A 21411-nucleotide genomic window follows, 5' to 3' on the forward strand; every position below is an offset into this window, starting at 1 on the left:
ACCCATAAAACATGTGACACACAAATATATTGGACCTCTTCGTAGGTCAAATCTTTCCTGATGTCTGAGTGAGCTATATATAATCCAAGCAAACACACCCAGAATGGTAACGCCCAGTCCAAAAATTAACTGTGTGTATCCTGTGTGTTTTGGAGCATGCTCAGTTGCCAAAACAAGGGAAATAGAAATGAGGAATAGAAATGTATGTAGGTGTGTATAGTATATGTGAATTGAAAAAATTCTCTCTTGAAGTTTGCTAGTCATTATTTAGAATGTTTAGATACAGGAATACATACATATATATACAATTACGTGAGAGAGAGAGAAATATATATTTAGGGAAACAATTGAAACACACCTTTTGGGATTTGAGAAGTGAGATTGTGACGATTGACCAGATATGTAAGCCAACAATCTGACTCATCACTCATGAACATCCCTAAATTTGGCGTGGCAATTATATCAGGCGTTCTTATGTGCATTTTGGCTGGCGTTTTCACAGGCGTTTTGACATGCATTTTTTGGGCAGGCATTGTTATATGAAATCACCTACAAAAGCCCCAAAAACAGACCACAAACACGTACATGTGAACGTAGCCCGTTTGGGGGCGTTTGAGGGGGATTTGTCCAGCTCAAGGATCAGCTCCCAAAACAGGCAAAAAATCCAATCCTATTCAGTTCAATGGCCCCTGTTCCCATGTGAGCATTTTGACGGCATGAGGAAAACACCCAACGCTCACTGAGAAATAGCACAATGATTAGGGAGTCTGCCTTCCTGCTGTAGGTTTGTAAGTTCGAATCCGGAAGGTGCCCTCTGTATGGGCAACACTTGGATATCTCCAATCCTCCAAATGTTGACATCATTAATTTTGTTCATGTTTGAAAAAGGCATGTGTATCAGCAAACTTTTAATCCAAAGACATGAACAAAATACAAAAGATGCCCCATAAAGTCAATATGTAGCAATATTGTGAGCTAAAGCTCTATTTGTTTGTTGGGCATACTTTGCTAATTAGCCAAGTATAAGGGATATATATATATATACCTTCAGTTAAATGTGTAGTAAAATGGTAACACTTGGCCATACCCATATGGAAGAAAAGGTAGTATTTGCAATATATTTCTAAAAACATTCTTTGGAAACACATAAAATATTGTCAAAATTGTGACATTTCCTTGATATGTGTGAAATGCTAATAATCTTTCTTTGAAATATGTTTTACATCTATTTTTTTTCTATCTGACGACCAATTCCCCAATGTAATATTTTGTGGGTTTTTTCAGAGAATGTGGAGGTTCTATATAAACACTGTAGATTTGACTGCTATGATTTCGGAGTTAGCAGGAAAGGTGTATGGAATGTGATGGTGTTTACTAAAGGATCCCTTGTTGGAAGTGTGCATGTTTTTCCAATTCCGCCGGTTTTTGCCATTTTCTATGGGCGAGACAGCGGATTTGCAAGCGGTATTCAAAAAAAAATTGACCCAAAATCGCGCTGGCGAAATTTTTTGAGCCAATTTGACGTTGCGCATGCGCACATTCGCGAGTTCGCAGCTCGCGGCTGGAGGAGCTGTTTAACCTTTCCACACTTTCGCAGATATCTCTCTTTCTAAGTCAGTTTTTGAGATTTTTTAAACGCAAGTCATCTCCAAATTGACTTCCACACCTTCCACAGTGATTTGGGATTTTTGGGGGTACAGGGGAAAATTTGGCTAAACTTTAGTCGAGCTTTTAGCTGGCGTGGTTTTAAGTCGCGCTCTGACCATATTGCATCTTAATGAATCTCACACTAGGCGCTATTTTCCGCCCGCCGTTCTTTGAATGCCAATTTCAGACTTAAATAATCGCCGCTTCGCAAAATCACGCCGAAACGCCAATTCGCCGTACTATGAATCAGGCCCAAAGTGTGCCTAAAATTTGGCTTGCAGTGAGTAACAATATTAATGGGTAAGTTTGCCCTGAGTCTCCCTCACTATTTTTATTAGTTTTTTCCAATGTGAATGTGACAAAAAAGTATATATTGTAACTTTGCTAATTTATAAATACTCCCTATGTAAAACCTTTATGATGCACACAAATTATTTCTTTCCACCTTTTTTGTAATTATTTAATAATTCACACTTCTCCTTTGCTGTATCGCTGCTGTGGACTAGCCTCCATCAGGATTCAAAACACTTGCATGGCCTCCAGCTCTTAACTGTCTCTCAGAATTCACTTCATCAGGCTATCATATGATTCAAATTCATGGGTGATTCATTCACCTGTGTGTACTGATATCACTTCAAATTCATGGGTGATTCATTCACCTGTGTGTACTGATATCACCACAATTTTTTGGCCAATAATCTTTAAATGCCTCCACTATTTACACCCAGGTGCTATCAGGAAACTCATAAGCTACGTTCTTTATTTTAGCTATCTTCCCCTCCCTCTTACATTATAAGTTTTTATAAACAGATCCAATTATTTTTACTTTGTTTAACTCTCATAAATATATATTTATTGAAGTCCCAATTTGGAACAACCCAGTTTTTGACCAGTTAATAACTCCATCGACTGTGAATTTTGGAAGCAGAAAGGTATTGTAATGCTGGCACAAGTATATAACCATGGAACTCTACATCCCTTTGAATATATAAGTGAACAGTTTAATATCCCTCAAAAAAAATTCTATAAATAAATATTTGCAATTCCGTCATGCCATGCAGGTGCAAATTAGCCTTTTATTGGAGTGATGAGATCACAGGGTCCAATAGGATTGATATCCACCCTCTATTCATATTTAGTGCAGGCTAAAGTAGGTAGAAATGCATTAAGAGTAAAGGATAAATGGCAGGTGATCATCCCAAATATGACAGCTGAGAAATGGGAAGAGATTTGCTCTATACATTTGACAGTATCTCCAGCAGCTAATAATATGCTAATGTTACATCGGGTATACCTTAGCCCAAGTAGATTACATGGAATAGGGAGTAGGGCCACATCGGATTGTCAGAGATGTCACCAAGTAGGGGCAGACCTCTTGCATCTGATGTGGTACTGTGATTTTATTTTAGGATATTGGAAGTAACTAATAGAAATGCTGTCAATTGTATTAGCTAGACCAATTCCATGTACTGCTGAGGTATGTTTGCTGGGATTATTAGAGGACGAGATATGGCCTAGACACACTAAGATTTTATTGCAGGAAACAATATTTCTGGCACGGAAACAACTTGCGGTAAAATGGATGCAAGTGATACCACCTTCAGTAAATCGATGGATTAAAGCAGTTAATCAACTATTATCCTATGAAAAGATAATGTATGAGCATAGAGGAGTGATACAAAAATATCATAAGATATAGGATGTATGGATAAATGCCAATGTTACTTTAGGGATGGAAGATAGGTTACAAGAGGTGATCTTGAAAGGGGGGGGGGGAGGGAGAAAGGGGAAGGGAATAAAGGAAAGGATTGTAAGAAGGGGAAGGAAAAGGTTATAGGAGGTGTAGAATGGTGGACAGCATCAACCAAGTTTAAGATATTCGAGATGTCTTTTGGATATTAGTAATTTTTTTTATCGTTTTGAATGAAGAGTTCTCCTTGGGAGATTAAGATATATGCATGGAAATGTAAAGGAGATACATATTGTATACAGATGTTATTAAATTTTGCAATAAAGAGTATTTAAAAATATATATATTTATTTCTCTCCCTTTATTACAGTCAGGTCCCTACATGAACAGCTATGCAAGCACATATTGCTTTTTATACCAAAACATTTTACCATTCTATAAGCACATCTCCTCAACTGTAAGGAACTCTCTTCCACATCTTTGCTCTGCCATTTGAATTATTTTATTCCTTGAACAAAAACATGCTGACAATTTTGAAGCATAGCAAGGAGCTGATGTGAACACAGACCCCTATGCCTGCAATACTGTTATATAATATATAGGATAGGATTTTCCAGGATTTTTTTTTTATTATTATTATTTATTTTATTATTATTCATTTTATTTTTTTAATTTCCTGACCTAAAATGACAACATCTGCACACTGTACTGCATCTATGGAGGTGCAGCAGCAGTTTTCACCTGACAGCAAGAAGTGTGCAGGGGTGACAGAATAACCCCCCCCCCCCAACATTCCCTTAACTTAAGGAAGGTGTTCCCTAGTTAACAGAGGAATTGAGCAGGGCTGATACTTTTTGAGATAGTGCTGTAGAGAGCACAGAAATGTGATTATTGGATTTATGGCAGGGTCAGCAGGTATTTTCTCTAGCGCTCATTGACAGACGTAGTCCTCGGTGATACAGCACCTTCGGGTTATGTTGCCTCCACAGGAGCAGGACTAGACAGGAAATTAAAAAGCTCTGGCCACACCCTAGGGGCAGTCCCAGAGGGTATATCCTCTCTCTCTCTGCCTCCGCAAATCAGTTATTTTCTGTCTAGTTAGGAGTAAGGACCTAGATACCTTGCTGGGATCTTAGGTCCTGGCAAGATTTTTTTCTTAAAAGATTTTTTAGACAGCTTTTTTTCTCCAGTGTTCCTGTGAGATCTTCAAGCAAGAAAGCTGAACTGGGTGACAGGCTGGATGTTGAGATCCGGTGGTCACCCCAGTTCAGCCTACGAGCGCGTGCAGGCCATAGCTCCGCGCTGGGTCGGCCGCGACAAAGTCCCATTAAAGGACTAACCCCGCGAGTTAAACGTCTCGCTGAAACGCCAAAGACCATGAGTCACGGCGTCCATATCGGTCGACAGCCCTCCCGCCCCGGTGGAGAGGGGTACTGTCAGGAGTTGGTGCCCGCCTGGTTCCGGTATGGTGAGTAGTATGTTCCCCCTTTTCCCCTGACGGGTCTTGTGGTGAACGCGGGCCCCTCTCTGTATGGTAAGATAGAGTCCCTCTCTATCCTATAAATGACACAGATCCTCCTACTTTGAGTGTGATTTTATGTGCAAAAAGCCAGGAGGCTTGGTTTGGGAGCTAACAATCTAATTGTATACATGTTAAAAAGATTGTAATCAGTGGCATTCTGGGAATCTTACGGTGATAAGAATAAGCTACCTACCAGTCAGAAGCCACGGACATGTAGACTGCCTTCCTAATCAGATCTCCAGCTATTAGCAGGCCTCCCGAATGGCCATGCGGTCCGCCAGGGCCGGTACCGCCAACCACGCCAAATCCCCATGCAGAGAGAGTGTTGTGTGCCCTGCAGCACACCGCTATTCAGTACAGGCCGCCGCCATTTTTTTTGCTGGATCGCACGAGCCGCCATTTTGGCGTAGCCTCGTGTCTCCAGCATGGGGGCGGCCATGTTTGAGGTGATCCAAACACCTCGTGGAGCTAGGGGAGGCGCCGGAAGGCGTGCAGAGAGGCGGAGCCGCCTCCTTTCTTCCTGGGCAGCCAGCCAAAAGACTTCCTGTTTGTCAAGACAGCGCTGTAACCTGTTGCAGTTAAACTCTGAGCATCAAGTGGTGAGCCTGGGGGTCTATCTCTCTCTCTCTCGATCGATAGGGATCCCTAGCAGGTAACACTAAGGGGCTTTTTGTGGCGCTGGGGGTCTGAAAAAAAAAAAAAAGTTTTTTATTTTTGAATTATATTATCCAGGAAGTGACTGGAATTATCATGGACCCTGCCACACATATTCCCCCACCTGTTTCCCTCGAGGGGGCCACGGGACCCGCCGGTGCACAGAGTGTAGAGTCATTTACAGCAATTTTGGAGTCTATGGTGGCTCGGGTGGAGGCGGCCTGTCAGGGACGGGGGTCAAGGAAGCGACCCCCGCCTACCCCTATACTATCTGACACCTCTGACTCAGATTCAGAGATGGTCACTGCAGTTGCAGGTTCCTCTGCAAGGGCTGTTATCTCAGGTAAAGCCCCCTCAGACAGTGAGGAGGACGCTTCTTCTCCCGCTATAATTCAGGAAGAAGCATTGGTGGACGCACTAGTTGTGGCAGTGCAGGAAACCTTAAAACTTGAGGCTTTACCGGCAGAGGCAACTGAAACAGAGATTCCTTTTGGTACTAATAAGCCCATCAAAACGGTGAAGGTTTTTCCTGTACCCAAGTGTTTCGGTAATCAGATTAAAGGAGAATGGGAGCATTCTAAACGTACCTTTACTATTTCCAAGCGTATTGCTAGACACTATCCGTTTGAGGAATCCATCATTAAGAAATGGACGGTACCACCAGTGGTGGATCCACCTATTTCCAGGCTGAATAAAGCCACGGTTATCCCAGTGGAGGACACTTCGTCCTTTAAGGATCCGGTGGATCGAAAGATGGAAGCAGAGTCCCGCACCATCTTCTCTCTGATAGGGTCAGCATTTAGACCAGTAATTGTTATTGGTCTAGTTTCCCAGACACTTACGGAATGGGCGAGAATGGTACGCCAAGACCTTAGGGGAAAAGATATTCCCCAGGAGACATCTGATTTGATGGAACAGATTATACAAGGGCTACAGTTTATCTGTGACGCAGCCTTGGACACTACTCCCTTATTAGGGCATGCATCTATGTCAGCGGTGATCCTCAGACGTGTGCTGTGGTTAAAATGCTGGTCAGCTGACCTAGGTTCCAAAAAGACCTTGACAAATCTCCCTTTTCAGGGGAATCGTCTATTTGGGGCCAACCTAGATGAAATCATTAAGGATGCCACTGGGGGCAAGAGCACTTTTTTGCCACAGGCTGCTAAAGCTAAGGGACCTCGCAGCAAGCGAGGACCTTTCTTTACCGCCCATAAAGGGCGCCCGGCTGGTACAAGCGGGAAAGGCAAGACTCCTCCAGGAGGGTTCAAGAAGGGCTGTTTGGACAAGCAGAGGACCAACCCAGCCAAACCCGAAGCAAAGGAGTACACAGCCTGAAGGTGCGCCCCCACCCGGTTTCAGGGTGGGGGGACGTTTTCACCGGTATTCAGGACATTAGATCGAGCATCAACCACTACTACCGGTGCGATTCTTCCCTTCCAACATTTAAGTACTACAGGAAGCGGTAGTTACCGTTCCCTGAATAGATCTTTTCCTTTACCTTTTCCTAAGATAGTCCCTATACCTCACAGGAATCGGATCTGGTTGACCAGATAGGCCAAGTAGCCTCTAGTCGGGTGACTTCGGTCCCTGAGGTTCAACCAGAAAAGATCACCCTTCCTGATAACAATCAGGTATCTGATAAATGTGTGGGAACAGAAGACGACCAGACTTTCTCGGATGGTCGGGGCCAGATACCTCTAGGGACGCCTGGTTCAGATTCTATCAGCGCCAGTGGTCCTAGAAATTCTAGGCTGGCCTCCTCAAGCCGGCCTGGCCGACTTGGACATGCTAGTCGCAGACGTTCCGTGGGAACTTCGTCTCAGGGAGTGTCTGTGGTCTCAAGGACCAATTTACCATCATGCTTTACAGTCGCTGGTTTTAATGGCCTGGCCATTGAGACCCAAGTACTGAAGGACAGAGGTTTGTCTACTTCAGTCATTCCTACCCTTATTAAAGCAAGGAAAGCGACTTCCAGCAAAGTCTATTATCACACATGGAAGACTTATATTGCGTGGTGCGAATCTTTAGGATTTCCTCCACGTACCTATTCGGTGACTCGAATATTGGCCTTTTTGCAACAAGGGGTTGAGCAGAAGCTAGCCTTGAGCACCATCAAGGGTCAAGTTTCAGCATTAGCAATCTTCTTTCAGAAGCCTTTAGCTACCAAGTCCTTGGTGCGGAATTTCATCCAGGGGGTGCGGCACCTGGCTCCACCAGTCCGTGCGCCCTTACCGCCCTGGGATCTTAATTTGGTTTTGTCGGTTCTACAGAAACCTCCCTTTGAAAACATCAGGGAGATTCCCTTGCTTACTTTATCCCAGCAGGTGGCCTTCTTGGTGGCTATTACTTCTGCTCGCAGGGTGTCAGAACTGGCTGCATTATCATGCCAGTCCCCATACCTAGTGATTCATAGGGATAAGGTAGTAATTCATCCTAAGCCATCTTTTCTTCCTAAGGTGGTTTCAGATTTTCATCTGAATGAAGATATTGTACTACCTTCCTTGTGTCCTCAGCCCAAGCATCATCGGGAACATGCGTTGCATTCCTTAGATGTGGTTCGGGCAATCAGGGTATACCTGAAAGCTACGGAATCATTCCGTAAGACGGATTCACTTTTTGTGATCACGGATGGCCCCAGAAAGGGTTTGCCTGCATCTGCCGCGACCATTGCCAAATGGATTAGACAAACGGTGGTACAGGCTTATTCTATTAAGGGTCAGAGTCCTCCGTTCCCTGTTAGGGCGCACTCCACTCGAGCGCTCAGTACTTCCTGGGCCTTTCGCCATCAGGCGTCAGTGGTCCAGGTATGTAAGGCGGCCACCTGGTCGTCGGTACATACCTTTACAAAATTCTATAAAATTGATGTGACGGCATCGGCGGATGCCTCATTTGGCCGCAAGGTTTTGCAGGCCGCAATTTGAGGAGACCGGTGGTCTACCTCGAGGGTTTTTTCTGTTTGAAAAAAAAAAAAAAAAAAAAAAAATTTTCTCTTTTTTGTTGAGTCTCATCATTAAGGATGAGCATTGTAAACTTCTAGTTGGCACCGGTTGGGCCTTCTAGATTGGGATTTGATTTTCATTTTCCCACCCCTTCATTTGTGATACTGCTCTGGGACGTCCCGAAGGTGCTGTATCACCGAGGACTACGTCTGTCAATGAGCGCTAGAGAAAAATGGATTTTTGTAAAATCTTACCGTAAAATCCTTTTCTCTTAGCTCATTGACAGACGTAGTCCCCGCCCCTCTGTTTTTTTTTTTGAGTTGGGTTGGGTTAAAATCTCTAAAGACTGCTTTTTCACATAACTGATTTGCTGAGGCAGAGAGAGAGAGGATATACCCTCTGGGACTGCCCCTAGGGTGTGGCCAGAGCTTTTTAATTTCCTGTCTAGTCCTGCTCCTGTGGAGGCAACATAACCCGAAGGTGCTGTATCACCGAGGACTACGTCTGTCAATGAGCTAAGAGAAAAGGATTTTACGGTAAGATTTTACAAAAATCCATTTTTTTTGAACTTATCGAGCAGGAAAAAAAAGTTTTTTTTTAACCCCTTTACGACCGGCCGCTGCAGATTTACTGTGGCAGGCAGCCACTCCTGGGCAAAGTGTAGCTCTACATTAATTGCTATCAGGATGCTAGGGGGCCAGCGCGCGCCGCCGGCGGTGCGCTCCCACCCCCGCTCGTCAGGGGGGAAGCCTGTGTGTGTGTGTGTGTGTAAGAGGAGGTTTGCTGTTCACATGCAAGGACGTGCTCCTGTTAAATCCCGCAGAGTTTTGGCTAATGCGCATGCGCGAATGTGCGAACGTGCAAACGCAAGCACGCAACGTATGACAGATGCTGGCGCCAAATGGGCTATTTAAACCCAGCCTTTGCTCAGCTCCAGTGCTGCTTTGTCTTCAGCCTTGGTTACCTGTTGATGAAAATAAAGGTGTAGCGCTAATCTTAAGCAGATAAGAAAGTCCATATAATTAGGAAGATCCACAGCATGAGAGTGTCCACTCCACAAACAGATGTGAAAAGCCATAAGACTTGGTTACCTGTTACCTGCTAAATCTGCATCTTGCTTCCCAGTTCCAGACCCGGCTTGTCCTGACCATCCTCTGCTCTCCACCTGCACCGACCTCGGCTTGACTTGCGACCTCCGCTTCTGTCTGCTCCCACTGGCTTTTATATCACCGATTGGCTCCTGACCTGGCTTGTCTTACCACGCTTTTGTCTTCCCCAGATCCATCCATCTTGCCTAAGGAGGCTCATCCAGGTCCTCCTGCTATCCTGGCTTCTGCCTCCAGCACCTGCTGCCTGATCATCTTCCTGCTCATCGGACCTCCCGGGCAATCCCTGTTCGTGGCTAACCGCCTGCTTCCTGCAACCCTCAGGCACTCGTGCTACTCTCCACTCCAGTGCCTCCTGTCTGCACTATCAGGGGCCCAGAGTCAGAGGCATAAGAGAGGCCTTCCTCACCATATCAGGCTCACCTCCAGGTACGTGATAGTGTGTCAGGCGGCTTCAATTGCCACTTGATGTAAACACAGCCGTCCGTCCTTCTCCCTGCAATGATCACAGAGACCATGTGATCCTGCTATATAGGATCGCATGAATCTGTGATCATTTCAGAAGCCCAACCCCCCCACAGTTAGAATCACTCCCCTAGGCTTACATTTAACCCCTAGATCACCCATAGTGTTAACCCCTTCCCTGCCAGTGTCAGTATTACAGTAACAGTGTATATTTTTAGCACTGATTACTGTATTAATGTCACTGGTACCCCCAAAAGTGTCAAAAATGTCAGTTAGGGGCCCGATCTGTCCGCCACAATGTTGCAGTCCCGCAAAAAGTTACAGATCGCCGCCATTACTAGTAAAAAAAACAAAAAAAATTACATAAATCTTTCCCGTAGTTAGTAGACGCAATAACTTTTGCGCAAACCAATCAAAATATGCTTATTGCGATTTTTTTTTTACAAAAAATATGTTGCAGAAAACAAATTGGCCTAATATGTTACAAAATTTTGATTTTTAAATATTTTTTTTGCGGAATGTTATATAGCAGAATTTGAAAAATATAGTTTGTTTTTCAAAATTGTCGCTCTATTTTTGTTTATAGCACAAAAAATAAAAATCGCACAGGTGATCAAATACCCCCAAAAGAAAGCTCTATTTGTGGCAATTTTATTTGGGTACAGCGTTGCAAGACCGCACAATTGTCCGTTAAAATAACGCAGTGCCGAATCGCAAAATAGGGCCTGGTCATTAAAAGGAGCAAATAAGAGAAATTCATAAGGTAAATACTGTAAATAAAAAGTGGTCAAAGTAATTATTATTAAAACATTTTTTTGGTGATTGCCATTGTAACGGATCTTTGTACCCCAGGTGGGCACATCCGCCGAAACTGTGTCTCCTGTCCTCCAAACGCACCCACAGCCTGCGGAGAAGCCATACCCAGCCGTAACCCCTCAATCACGAGACAATCCACACAGGTGTTGAGGGTTAACCATGCAGAGCTTAAACTGTTTATTACATTCCAAGACAACAGTTACACACAGCTAAGGGGCACTCCCCTTAGCCCTGCAAGGGGGGGGGGGATGAGACAAGGACCAACCAACAACCAATGAGAACTGAACATTTGTACATTTGAAACTGCAAGTCTTAATACACACGCCCCTGGCATCTGATGCTGGGCAGATGCCAGGGGCACTCTGCCCTGTAGCCAGCGCTTCTGCTGGGGCGATAAACACTGGGGTAGTGTCCAAGTGCTGGGGAAACGGCTCACTGAGGTCACCCCTCGGACTCCCTGGATCTACCTCTGAGGGTGGGCAGAGGCCAGCGGCACTCTGCCCCGTAGCCAGCGCTTCTGCTGGGGGGATAAACACTGGGGTAGTGTCCAAGTGCTGGGGAAACGGCTCACTGAGGTCACCCCTCGGACTCCCTGGATCTACCTCTGAGGGTGGGCAGAGGCCAGCGGCACTCTGCCCCGTAGCCAGCGCTTCTGCTGGGGGGATAAACACTGGGGTAGTGTCCAATTGTTGGGGAGGGAGAATTGCTTCCTCTACTCCCGGTGGGGGTATCTGCTGTTGGGAAAACAGCTCACGCAGATCCTCTCTCAGACTCTCCGGATCCAACTCTTTTTCTGATGCTGGGCAGATGCCAGGGGCACTCTGCCCTGTAGCCAATGCTTCTGCTGGGGCACCAGATGAGATACTCTGGACTTGCTGCTGATCACCATTTCCCAGCCTTCCAGCGCCTGTCTCAACTCCCCCTTCTGAGACCTTCATGCTATCAGCTTGTCTCGCTGCCTGGTGGACCTCCGGTGCGTTCCGGCATTCTAGCGCTCGCAGTGCCCTCTGTATCATCGCTGCTTCTTCCATTGCAGTTAGTACGGGAAAACGCAGGGTCACCCCTGGCCCCATTTGCTTCTCATCTTCGTGACTGTCTGCTATTTCTCTCGGACAGTCCCAGGCAATGGGAGCCAGGCTGCTGATCACCGTCAAACAGCCGCTTGTAGGCAATCTCGAGCTCCCATTCCTGCTCAACCAGGAACTCCAATTCCTCCAGGTCACACGCCTCGTCGGGGAGGTCCAGCACCTCATCTCGGAAATCCAGAATGTGTTCCAGCCGCCACTCCTCATCGCTCCCAAAGTCTGGGTCTCCGTACATTTTTTGATGGAGCAGCCCCACGCCGCCATAGCCAACGCCTTCTGTTGGGCTGCCATCTGCTGTACCTGGCCACAGTTGAGCCGCGAACCACCGGAGGGCTCTGTAGCTGGCGTCCAGCCTCATTTCCTCCTGGACCAATCTTCCGAGCTCCGTCTTCCCTTCATCTCGCGGTCGTTCCCTCAGGAACACCTCTCGCGCACGGTACTGCTTCCGGTACATCTCTGTGGAGGAGGGAAGGATCTTCCCCTGATGGTGCCGCTCGTGGCTTAGCGCCTCATGCCAGAGTTCCCGGCGGATCACATCCTCCCAGCCGAGCCTGGTGTGCTCTGTCGCTGGTCCCCGATGGTGCTTCCGCATGCCTTGCAGCCTCCTCCCGAACTCCGCTCTCATGCTGGCTGGTCCCCGTATTACTCCTCGGCAGCTTCCCAGATCTTGAATCCTGGTGGTGGTTTGGATGTCCTGGACTGCAGGAGACATCCCACCGCTGCCAACCAATGTAACGGATCTTTGTACCCCAGGTGGGCACATCCGCCGAAACTGTGTCTCCTGTCCTCCAAACGCACCCACAGCCTGCGGAGAAGCCATACCCAGCCGTAACCCCTCAATCACGAGACAATCCACACAGGTGTTAAGGGTTAACCATGCAGAGCTTAAACTGTTTATTACATTCCAAGACAACAGTTACACACAGCTAAGGGGCACTCCCCTTAGCCCTGCAAGGGGGGGGGGATGAGACAAGGACCAACCAACAACCAATGAGAACTGAACATTTGTACATTTGAAACTGCAAGTCTTAATACACACCCCCTGCGGAGAGATGTCTCCAGCCCAGCTCAGGCTATTGTCTGTATCATGAATCCACACACTTAGACACAGGAACAGGAGGAGGGGGGGGGATGGGCTGTAACATTACATTACATTACATTAACTCAATGGCATGAGTCCTGCCATCTTCCTTTGTTCAGAGGATGAATAAAGAGGAAATAAAATGCAATAAAAGTGCAATGTCCCCAAACTCATAGGAAAATTACACAAAGGGGTTTACAATCCAGGGACAGGGTGATCCGTCACAGTGCTCCCCCCTTGTGGAACACTCCGGCAGACCCGGCTTGACCCTTTTCAGGTCAACTTGGGGATGTCCGGATTTAGGTTAGGGGCTGAGTTCCATTTGCCGGGACAACCCATCAGCGTTGCCATTTTGCTTCCCAGGCCAGTAGTGGATGGTAAAGTCAAAAGGCTGCAGTGCCAAACTCCAGTAGCTTCTGGCCCATAGTCTGTCGGTAGGAGGCTTGCGCACAGTCCCCTCCAAAACACACAGTGACAGTGGGTTCTGTCACAGCCATGGCCACAGATCAGCACAATTTTGGTCAGGTCTCAAACCCTGTTGATCATTTTTCTCTATTCTGGGTACCTAATTATTTTATTCTTGCAACAATACAAAATTGTGTTTTGCTAAGTGGCATTAGGTATTAAGATATAAACATGATATTAACTGATAGAAATTCTCTAAGCATATTTGCTAGAAAACCTAAATCCTCAGTGAAATACATCAAAGCGCTCATCGTTAAAGTGAAAAAAGAAAGGACAAATGAAAAAAACCTGTTAAGGAACTAATGGCTTTTCCGAGCATATCCTTTGAAAAGCATTTTCAAAATGTAGCCTTTTAGTGTTCAGACTGAGTTATTGATTCAAGTAACACAAGTTTTATTACTTTTTCATAGGAAAACTTGCTAATGAGTGAATTTTATGTTACAAGTAAAAAAGCTACTGGATACAGATCTCACTGAAAAAAAAAAGCTTTTGTAGTTTATCAGACTGAATATAATTTGACACCGAAGAAGTTTCCTATAGTGCTGCTTTATTTTTTTTAAAAACCACCCCTTGACTTTTCATCTACTTTGAACAATGTTATAATTACTGCTTGTTTGCAGAATCTGTTCAGTTTCAATACAATAGATATTTACACAAAAAAGCTACAACCACAAAGAAATCAGCAAAAAAAAAAACTGACAATAAAAAAAAGAAAAGGGAGTGGGTAGGGGAAAGATGACATAAAAAAATAAATAAATAAATAAAGGAACCACCTTGACAGTAGTAATAGAAGCAACAATGTATAAAAAGCTCCAGATGTCCCACAATATACTCAAAAAAACACAAAAGCATAAATCAATAAATGTATGAAAAAAATTATTTATTCACATGATTGTACCTCAACAACCTAACCCACTTTAAAACAATGTAAAATAATAAACATAAACCACGTCCCCTGCGAGAAACCAATGTGTATAGCTGAAAACACAACAATTAAAAAAAATAATAATAATAATAATAATACAGTAATATTAAATCAAAATATTGTTATCTATAGCAGCACTCAGCATTAGGGTTGAGAGAACTCGGACTGTATTGTTCGGGATCCTACCGGACTTTTTGGTGTTCGGTATCCGGACACGGACCCGAACATTTCACTGTATGTTTCGGGATACAGTCTGTTGTTCGGTAATTAATTGCATTTTTTGGCGCGGTTTCAACAGCTGCACATCTGCAAGGCAGCCAATTAGCAAGCATTTAACTAGTGTGCCCTTAGAAGCCATCACAGCCATGCCTACTAATGGCATGGCTGTGATTGGCCAGTGCAGCATGTGACCCAGCCTCTATATAAGCTGGAGTCACGTATCGCCGCACGTCACTCTGCTTTAACTACTGTAGGGAGAGGTTCCTGCTGCTGCTGGGGGAGAGATAGGAGATTATTGTAGGGGCAGGCTGGAGATTGCTTTCAGGGAAAGAATAGGAAGAATCTTCTTTAATGAGACAGCGATCTACATTGATTTTATTGTGTGGGGGTGCAGTGCGCAATCTTTTTGCCCTGACCTGAGCCCAGTGAGGAGGAGGGAGAAAAAAAAAACTTTTATCAGTCTGCTAGGTGTGCGGCGTGTACAGTGGTGTACCAACGGGGGGGGGGGAGCAGGGGGCGGGTGCCACTCACTGGGGGGGGTGTCAGCCCGGAGTCCAGCCCAGCGCAGCTTCTCTGTGAGAAGGCAGCTGCAGTGACAGCTCCTTCAGTCCACGCTTCTCGCGGGGGGGGGGGGGGCGGCCGGAAGAAGGTAAGTGTCTGCTGTGCAGCCTCGTGTGTGTGCTGGATAGGGCGGGGATGGGACGGCTGCATGTAGATGAATTGATATTTCCATATTTCCCCTGCTGCTGCTGGATGATTCTCCTCCTCTTCCTCCTGCAGGCATCCAGCGGCAGCAGGAGAAATATGAAAATATCAATTCATCTATATGCAGCTGCCCCATCCGCCTCCCCATACAACTTCTTTTACTGGCCCCCCAGTTCTCTCCAGCCCCCCCCCCCCCCCCCAGTGCTCTTAACCCCCCAGTAATCTTAGCCCCCCCCAATTCTCTTAACCCCCCACTCTTAACCCCCCAGTGCTCTTAACCCCCCCCACTGCTCTTAACCGCCCCAGTGATCTTAACCCCCCCCCACTGCTCTTAGCCCCCCTCAGTGCTCTTAACCCCCCCGTGCTCTTTAGCTCCCCCCATGCTCTTTAGCTCCCCCCGGAGCTCTCTACCCCCCCTCCAGGTGCTCTTTAGCCCCCCCCCTGGTGCTCTTCAGCTCCCACAGTGCTTTTCATCTCCCCTATGCTTTCTGGCTCCCCCAGTGCTCTCTACCCCCTGTGCTCCCTGGCTCCCCCTTCAGTGATTTCCAGTTCCCCCCAGTGCTCTCCAGTTCCCCCTCCTACCCCCATGCTCTCCATCCCCCTGGTTTTCCCTGCTGGCCCTCCCGTGCTCTCTACACCTTGCACTTTCCAACCCCCCCTTAATTCTCTCCAGTCCCCCCCCCTGCCCTTCAGCTCCTCCAGTGCTCTCTGCTTTCCCTGTGCTCTCCGGCCCCCCTAGTGTTCTTTTATCTTCTATCATGTCTGCAGTCTCTGACCTTCTCTTGTATCACATCTACAGTCTCTGACCATCCCTTGTATCATGTCTGCAGTCTCTGACCATCTCTTGTATCATGTCTTCAGTCTCTGACCATCTCTTGTATCACATCTGCAGTCTCTGACCATCTCTTGTATCACGTCTGCAGTCTCTGACCTTTTACTGTATCATGTCTGCAGTCTCTGACCATCTCTTGTATCACGTCTGCAGTCTCTGACCATCTCCTCTACTATGTCTGCAGTCTCTGACCATCTCTTGTACTATGTCTGCAGTCTCTGACCATCTCATGTATCATGTCTGCAGTCTCTGACCATCTCCGGTACTATGTCTGCAGTCTCTGACCATTTCTTGTATCATGTATGCAGTCTCTGACCATCTCTTGTATCATGTCTGCAGTCTCTGACTATCTCCTTTACTATGTCTGCAGTCTCTGACTATCTCCTGTACTATGTCTGCAGTCTCTGACCATCTCTTGTATCACGTCTGCAGTCTCTGAGCATCTCCTGTACTATGTCTGCAGTCTCTGACCATCTCCAGTACTATGTCTGCAGTCTCTGACCATCTCCAGTACTATGTCTGCAGTCTCTGACTATCTCCTGTACTATGTCTGCAGTCTCTGACCATCTCTTGTATCATGTCTGCAGTCTTTGACCATCTCCTGTACTACGTCTGCAGTCTCTGACCATCTCCTGTACTATGTCTGCAGTCTCTGACCATCTCTTGTATCATGACTGCAGTGTCTGACCATCTCTTGTATCATGTCTGCAGTCTTTGACCATCTCCTGTACTACGTCTGCAGTCTCTGACCATCTCTTGTATCATGTCTGCAGTCTTTGACCATCTCCTGTACTATGTCTGCAGTCTCTGACCATCTCCTGTACTATGTCTGCAGTCTCTGACCATCTCTTGTATCATGACTGCAGTGTCTGACCATCTCTTGTATCATGTCTGCAGTCTCTGACCATCTCTTGTATCATGTCTGCAGTCTCTGACCATCTCCTGTACTATGTCTGCAGTCTCTGACCATCTCCTGTATCATTTCTGCAGTCTCTGACCATCTCCTGTATCATGTCTGCAGTCTCTGACCATCTCTTGTATCATGTCTGCAGTCTCTGACCATCTCCTGTACTTTATCTGCAGTCTCTGACCATCTCCTGTATCATGTCTGCAGTCTCTGACCATCTGTTGTATCACGTCTGCAGTCTCTGACCATCTCTTGTATCACGTCTGCAGTCTCTGACAATCTACTGTATCATGTCTGCAGTCTCTGACCATCTCTTGTATCTCGTCTGCAGTCTCTGACCATCTACTGTATCATGTCCTCAGTCTCTGACCATCTCTTGTATTTCCTCAGTCTCTGACCATCTCTTGTATTTCCTCAGTCTCTGACCATCTCTTGTATTTCCTCAGTCTCTGACCATCTCTTGTATCACGTCCGTAGTCTCTGACCATTTCTTGTATCATGTCCCCAGTCTCTCACCATTCCTTGTATCAGGTCCGTAGTCTCTGACCATCTCCTGTACTATGTCCGCAGTCTCTGACCATCTCCTGTACTATGTCCGCAGTCTCTGACCATCTCCTGTATCATGTCTGCAGTCTCTGACATCTCCTGAACTATGTCCGCAGTCTCTGTCCATCTCCTTTAGCATGTCTCTTATCCCTTACTCAAACTTAAACACATTGCTAATAGTATTAGCTATCTGTTAATGCCAAAGGTAGGACTGTGCAGGGGAGGCAGAAAGTGCAAAAGGGGGAACTGTGATTAGAGAGACAGGGGGCAGACTGCAAGGGGCACTGTGATGGGGGGCTGTGAAATGTGTGCAATAAATATTCTTGAAAACATTACAAAATTTTTGTGGGTGTTTTTACATTTTAAGGTGTGTGTGGGGGGGGGGGGTGCCAGATATAGGATCCGCCCTGGGTGCCAAATGCTCTAGGTACGCCACTGGGCGTGTGGCAGCCATGTAATGCAAGCTCAGTGCATATGTGTCTGCTTAATCTGGATTTAAAAAAAAAATGTTTTTTCCTTCATATTTTACTGTGCGTTTAGACACTGCTGTTCTAATCTGCTATTCAAAAAGCACTGATTTAAGGGGACAATTATTTTTTAGTTTTTCATTCATACTTTACTGTGACACTGTCATACAGCGTTTAGACACTGCAGTTCTAATCTGCTTTTCAAAAAGCACTAATTTAAGGGGACAATTATTTTTTAGTTTTTCATTCATAATTTACTGTGACACTGTCATACAGCGTTTAGACATTGCAGTTCTAATCAGCTATTCAAAAAGCACCAATTTAAGGGAAAAATAAAACATTTTCATTCCTACGTTTACTGTGAGATACACCGTTGGATACTATTGTTCTATTCCACTTTTCAATAAAAACCCATTTAGGGAAAAAAAAATTAAGTTGCAGCCTAGTCTGCATATGTTACTTGTGAGATACACCCATTGGATATTGTTGTTGTATTCCGCTTTTCAATAAAAACCCATTTAGGGGAAAAAAATTTAATTGCAGCCTAGTCTGCATATGTTAATGTGAGATGCACCCATTGGATACTGTTGTTGTATTCCGCTTTTCAATAAAAACTCATTTAGGGGAAAAAAATGTAATTGCAGCATAGTCTGCATATGTAACTGTGAGATACACCCATTGGATACTGTTGTTGTATTACACTTTTCAATAAAAACCCATTTTGGGGAAAAAAAAAAAATTGCAGCCTAGTCTGCTTATGTTACTGTGAGATACACCCATTGGATGATAGAAAAAAATTGGCATTATACGCCAATAGTACCTGCGCAAATGGTAAAAAATTCAAATATAAGAATTCATAAAGTGCAATATAAAGGTGCGTATATAACACAAATTCATGTATTGGTGTGAACCAAATAAATACATATAAAGTGCATATATGACACAAATATATATAAATTGGTGTGAAACAAATAAAGGAGCTGTGCAGCTGGATCGTAAAAACGTGAACATGATATAGAATACTATATATCAAAATAGTGCAGCGCTAAGAACCTGTAATCAATGAATCACAGAAAAACATTGGTGAAGTGCAATCAAAACCAGACCAAAAAGATAAAAGTCCATAAAAATCCTGAATTATGGATCTGATGTGGAGAAAAGCCAGAAAGTCCAAATAGGGGGTGAGATCCCAAGAAACGGTGAGCAGAGAGAAAAACACCCGTGAAGATGGATTAAGGCTCCATGTACACGGGACTTTGTTAAAAGTCCCTTTGAATGCTGGAATTTTTAGGACGTTTGAAACGTCCGTTCAGTCGCGTTTGTACCCGCGTTTAGTGGGCGTTTAGCAGCGTTTGCGGGCGTTTGCGTTTAGAAGCGTTCCTAGAGGTCATAAAAATTATTCCCCTTTAAAATGAAAAAACGCGAACGCTAAACGCGGGTCATCACGTTCAGACACGTTCGGACGCGCTCGGACGCGTTTGTGCGCTTGAAACGTCGGGAAACACACGTTCGAACGCAAATAATTGCGTTCTAAAAACAGTCCCTGAACGCAACTGCCTGCAAATGACTGTAAACGACCTGGTGTACATGGACAGATAAGATAAAATGTAGATGGGTTCAGGGGCTTCTGAAAAAAACGCTCAACTGCTCCTAAACGGCCATTTCCAGCGTCCCGTGTACATGGAGCCTAAAGGTGGATCACCTCCATACACTTCTTGAATCTCACAATATATCGCACCCAATCACGGACTAGTGAATAGCTCCAATGTAAGTGACGATATGGAGAAAAGGAAGGAGACCATAGCGTAATCCAGCATTGGTATATGTGCAGATTTACCAAAGGTTCTACCTACATTTAATGAATCAAATACAGGCAGTCATTCAAAATTTGCGGCGTTCCGCGGAAACAGATCCGGCCGGTGTCAAGGGGGCGCGACAAGCGTGGTGTCCGGAACCGCCTAATGTGTACAAAGCTGCGCTCACCTAAAGTGCACTAAGTGATAAATAAATTTAAAATTTGCTAACTCTAAATATAAAGTGCATAATCAAATATAAAGTGCATCAACAAATAATGAAAGAATCATGAATAATAATCCTATACAAAGTGCATTATCAAATATAAAGTGCATCAATATTTAGTGAATGAGTGAATTATAAGTAAAGTCCCATACACCAACAAAATTAAATGGTGCAGTCTCCAAAAAGGATGATTCTTCCTCATGAAACAAATCTTCACTCCCTTCACCACATGGACACCCAGTGTGTGGGAATGCTTACCAGAAGGCACCGACCCCTTGATTATAGGGGGTCAATGCTAGCAGAGTGGTAACACAATGATCAGAATCCAGAGTAAAAACTGAGCCCTCCTGAAGGATCCACCTTACAATTGCCAGTATGTCAGAATTACTACACACTCCTCCGCCAACCTCACGCTCCTCAGCGGTATATAAACAAAGGAATGTATAAAATGGTGAAGTACGTTCAAGCAATTTATTAGGAATAAGGTAGACACACCTACATTTAAAGCAGTAAAAACGGGCATTCAGTCAAATCAAGATCTAGAGATGACACAAGCAAGTGCCACTTCCGCGTTGCTCGGTACGTATCATCCGATCCCGGAAATGGCGTAACAGCGTGATTGCACTCCAATAGTCCCGACCGGTTTCATCAGCACACAGGCCGTCGTTGTCTCAGAACACACAAGTTGTACGCCAAACTGTCTAAGTGCTTGTTTGAAAGGATGGAAATACCTTTTCTAGGATACATTATCTCTCCTATGGGTTTCCAAATGGATCCCAAGAAGCTCAATTCCATCCTACAATGGCCCAGACCCTCCACCTTGAAGGAGATCCAACGTTTCATCGGCTTCAGTAACTATTATCGGAAGTTAATTAAAGACTTTTCTCTATCGCTCATTGACAGACGTAGTCTTCTTGATTCTCAAGAGCTGGGTTATGTTGTCTCCGCAGGAGTAGGACTAGGCAGAAAGACAAAACGTTCTGGCTCCACCTTAGGGGCAGTCCCTGAGGGTATATCCTCCCTCTCTCTGCTACAGGGAATCAGTTTTTTTCTGTCTAGTCAGGAGTAAGGACCTAAGTTCCTTGCTGGGATCTTTTGGTCCTGGCAAGACTTTTTTCTTTAAGAAAAAGACATTTTTTAGGTAGTTTTTCTCCAGTGTTTTTCCTGTGAGATCTTCAAGCAAAAATGCCGGACTGGGCAACACTTGTGGTCACCCCAGCCGGCCTATGAGCGCGCGCAGACCATGGCATTGCGCTTGGTCGGCCGCGACACATTCAAGTAAGTATGCGGGGCCGGGCGACGGGCTGGATGTTGAGATCCA

The sequence above is a fragment of the Pelophylax lessonae genome (assembly GCF_965119305.1).
Source record: "Pelophylax lessonae genome assembly, chromosome: 5".
NCBI lineage: Eukaryota > Metazoa > Chordata > Amphibia > Anura > Ranidae > Pelophylax > Pelophylax lessonae.